This window comes from Eubalaena glacialis, chromosome 14 (assembly GCF_028564815.1).
Source record: "Eubalaena glacialis isolate mEubGla1 chromosome 14, mEubGla1.1.hap2.+ XY, whole genome shotgun sequence".
Lineage (NCBI taxonomy): Eukaryota > Metazoa > Chordata > Mammalia > Artiodactyla > Balaenidae > Eubalaena > Eubalaena glacialis.
This window is the reverse complement of record NC_083729.1, coordinates 365,175-370,054: the sequence shown is the minus strand read 5'-3', so window position 1 is coordinate 370,054 and position 4,880 is coordinate 365,175.

Sequence of the window (4,880 nt, the reverse complement as noted above, 5' to 3'; positions counted from 1 at the left end):
CGGATTTGAGAAGCACTGTGTCCAGCTCCTCTAGGTACGTCTACCCAGCAGTGTGGCCTGCAGCTGCTACTGGACGTGGAGCCCTCAGACGTGGTCTGGACACGGCACTTCCTCCTTCAGGCTGGAGATGCTTCTTCCTCCTTCCTGGGCCGTCTGCGGGCCTGGCCACTGTGCCCGGGCCCCATCCTGGCACGCCCCCAAAAATCACAGAGCCTGAGTTTGGTAACCCACCACTTTCCCCTCGGATTTAAGGATCTGTCATTGAAAAAAACGCAAAAACGTGGAGGTCTTGGTGAGCGGCAGGGACGAGCCTCAGGGAGGGGAGGTGGCTCTGTCTGTAAAGGGCACCCTTCCTGCCTTGCTCCTGCTTTGCTCTCGCCTGGTTCTGGGCTCATTTCTTGTCACATTTTAAATAAGGAAAATCTCTGCTTTCATTAACAGAAAGTAACCGGAAACGCCTTCCTTATCGGCACTTGCCATGGGGTGGGGACCCCCTTGTCGCTTCAGCCCCCTGAGTGAGCCGCCTCGCCTGTGAAGGGACGCGGCGCTGGACCTTCTCACAGCAGGAGAGGATGCCGAGCCGTCATCCGCCACCTTGCCAGGTGCCTCGAGAGCATTATATCCTCGATAATTGTTGAAATTTTACTTCTAAAGGACTTTTTAATTGATTCTGAACTTTTACGGAGACGGGATTGTGCCGTATTTCTGCCATGCCCAGTCTCAGAGCAAATCCCCTTGCTTTATCTAATTAGCAAGTGAGTCCTACCTGAGGGTGTCACACGGGATAATTAAAAACTTAATTGGGCTGCTTATCCAACTGGTGTCACAGTGGAGTCCAGACAATTAATACTGGCTGGAATGAAGGCTTTACCTAAAACTCAATGGAAAATGGGCTCCATTTCCATACCACAGCAGGCAGTACAACTTTTAGGGGCGGTGGATGACAAGGAAGTCTGTTGTTCTAGGCTTTTATGGTCTGTGCTCTAGCATCGGGGAAAGAGAATCAGCTGTGTTGGTGGGAGGGTTCCTATGATCTAAGGCCTGGCTTTATCACCGTTCTAAACTACTAGTACGGACGATTCATCGGGGACGAGCGGGGCGGCCCAGGGAAGGCTCAACTGTGTGTTTAAAGCTCAGAGGAGGTAACAGGGAGGGAAGGACCCATCGATCAACGACAGTATTGAGCGACTCGTGGGCTTCTGACTCAGGTGGTTCCCGGAGACGCCGCCTGTGAGCTGGAGACCGTTGTGCAGGGTGTTTAGCAGGAAGAACCCCGTCCGCGGGAGGAAAAAGGAAGGGCTGGGCCCAGGGAGAGGTGGAGGGCGCAAGGCAGTCCCACCGAGGCCCCACTGACCCCACAAGGAGCTCCAGAGCTAAGGGCCCTTCAGAGCCGTCCCGGCTGAAGAGGGAGGCCCAGGTCACTCTGGGTGGGCGGCCCCAGGAGATGCCATCTGGGCCGGACGGACCCTGGCCCCGAGGGGGGCTGGGGGCACCACTGCTAGGACCTTCTTCTTCACATGAGCTCCGGGGGCACCTTTCCCTCGGGCGGGGTGTCAGGAGGAGGCTGAGAAGGAGATGGTCTCACAGTTCTGGGACTAAAATGTGAATATATATTGTCTTCTCTTCTGAGGGAAACGAAAACCATTTCTGAGGGCCTTTTGTGACAAGGATGGAAAAATGCATCCATGACGTGGATGACCGCCTGCTGCACACCTGGGCCCTTGGGATTCTGCCCTGGAAAGCAGGCCGCGTCCGAGAGGGGCAGCAAGTGAGGGTTTTATGTATCTTCGCTCACCTGTTAAAGGTTCTATTTGTTTCTTTGTTCAGTTTGTTTTCTTTTTACGCCTGTTGAGTAGTCATTGAAATGTAAGAATTCCTGGAGGCAGAGACATTGTCCTGGGCAGGGCAGGCGCCGGGAGGGTGTGGAGGCAGGATCAGGGTGGTGGAAACTCATCTCTACCTGGGACACACGCGTTCTCTCTGCGGACGTGAGGACTTTCATCCCCTGATCTGAAGGCCTATTTACAGCTTTCTTAAGTCTGTCGGCATGTGAGAGGTAGAGACAGAGCCTGGAGGAGACGGTAAGTATCGGCAGCTACTGCAGACCCGGTGTGTGCGGTGCTCGGTACCCAGTGAGCTGCACGTCAGGAACTTACAGAAAAATTACCTTTGGATTTGGCAAGGGACTCACAGTAACAGGAATTAAATCACTACTGCAACGTGCAGCATTCTTAAATAATCGCCTTATCTTTAACCAAAATGTTGCAGAAGTAGCTCATCCACGAGTTGTTTTGTTCCCTTAATGGTCAGTTTCCTAGGAGCCCTGGTGACAGGGACTGTCTCTTCTAAAATTACATGCTGCAAGTACTCCAGAGCCAGGGTGTCGGAAGAAACCAGAAACCTGAAACAAACGTTGGATTTCTGCCAGAAAGGATGAGGCAAAGGCCTGCCCCTAAGCCTGGTGGGACCCCAACTCCGCGGGTAAACGCGCACTCAGGGGAGGGAGCTCAGAGCCACGTTCAGAAGTGCGGCTTCCAGATTTGACTCGATTTAACTAGTTATGTGATTTGAACACGTCTCAGATTCCTTGAGCTGCAGTTTTCTCATGTGAGAGTGGAAATATGGAAAAATTCCAGCCTGACTTGTAACCTTGTATACAGATCTGGTGAAGCAGCGTGTCTGAACGCATTTCAAAGCCACTGAGTGTGTATGCACGTGTGTGCACGTGTGTGTGTGCATGCGCGTGACGGCTTCTCACCCGCTTGTAGTGAGTGCGTCTTGTGGGTCCTGCTGGCAGCACTGCTGCTTCTCTGTCTCAAGAGCATGAAATATTCAGAACTTAAACGTCCACAACAAGTGCCTGTCGACATCTTCTATGCCCAGGGTCAGATTTTAAACCACTGGACATAACAGTACCTTAGATTCTTCTCTTCCTATGAAGGTTAAGATCATTTCCTTATCAGGACATATTGTTGTTTGCAAAACAAGTGGGCGTATGGCTTGCCGATTTGTGCGCCTGCGTCTCAGGGCTGGCTCCTGACGCTGGCAGCTCTGAGACCCGCGAACAGCTATTATTTACGGTGCCCACCACAAGACCTCCAGAAATCCAGCAGGTCTGCAGGACCCAGGAAGTTCCCGGGCAGGAAAGCTCAGCTCAGCCACCTACAGATGACACACACCTTCCCCTTCTTGGCGTCACCCTGTGGTGCAGTCTGCCTGGAGGGGCTCGGCATGGACCTCCTCAGGCTGGAGCTGGCCCTGCCCTGGCCTCACCTCCCATCACCCCGTGCTTCATCTCTACCCGGATTTCATCATTAGCTTAAAGTTACGTATTGATCCCTTGCATGGCAAGGAGGAGAAGGTCTTAACCACAGGGCAGTGGAGGCCGCCTGTCCATTCGCCCTTGCCAGAGCCTTCTGGCTCTGCTGTCTGAGAGCCAGTGGACTGCACGTTTTCCTCCACTTCGTCATTTGTTTCCCCACCAGGTCTCATCCACTTGTACCTGTTTCCCCATTGTTACTTATTTTATTTCTGCAACTCCCCAGACATTTATGACCCCTCCTGTATAATCAATTCATCTTCAGATGAACATTTCCAGCTTACAATAAACAAACTGGCATCGTGTCTTCTGTTAAACTGGAACTAAACTCAGGGTGTGCTGCTGTCTGATACATGGCCACAGGCAAGTGTGGTTATTTAGATTTAAATTAAAATTTAAATCCAGGTTCCCAGTTGCACTAGCCAAGTTCCAGGTGCCGGGCCACTGGCCAGGAGGTGGCAGCGCCTGGGAACATCCCCAGCTGGAGAGTTCAGCTGGATGGAGCAGGGAGGGCTACAGTCAAGCCAAGGCTCAGCTGGCTCCCAACTCCCTAGACTCCTGAACAGAAAATAGAAGCAGAGGAATGCTTTCTAACTCATCCTCTGAGCCAACATCAGTCTAATACCTAAACCAGGTAAAGACATCGCATGAAAGGAAAACCAGAAACCAATATCTCTTATGAACATAGATACCAAAGTCCTCAACAGGATATTAGCAAATTGAATCCAACAATGTATAAAAAGAATCAAAGACCACAACCAAGTGGGATTCATCCCGGGTATTCTAGGCTGGTTCAACATTCAAAAATCAGTTAATATAACCTACCACATCAACAGGCTATAGGGAAAAAATCATGTGATCATATTGAATGATGCAGCAAATGCATTTGACAAAAATCCAATATTTATCAGTATTTGTGATAAAAACACTTAGCAAACTAGGCACAGAGAAAAATGTCCTTGACTTGGTAGAGAACAACTACAAAAACATACAACCAACATCATACTCAATGGTAAGAGCCTATATATATGACTCAACACAACCCCCATCAAAATCCCAGCAAGCTATTTTGTGGATATTGACACAATGATTCTAAACTTTATATGGAGAGGAAAAGACCCAGAACAGCCAACACAATATTGAAGAAAGGAACAAAGTTGGAGGACTGACACTGCCCAACCTCAGAAATACTATAAAACCACAGTGATCCACAGAGAACGGTATTGGTAAAAGAACAGACATATATATCAATAGAACAGAATAGAGAACCTCAAAATAGACCCACATAAATCAAGTGAATTTATTTTGACAATGGAGCAAAAGCAATTCAAGGGGGAAAAGATAATCTTTTCAACAGAAGTTGTGGAGCATTTTAATGTCCATATGGGAAAAAACTGAATCCACACATAGACATTACACATTTTACAAAAATTAACTCAAAATGGATCATGGATATAAATGTTAGATGCAGTATTATAAAACTTTGAAAGGAAAACAGGAGAAAGAGTATGTAACTTTGGGTACAGTGATGAGTTTTTATATACAGTAACAAAAATATAAG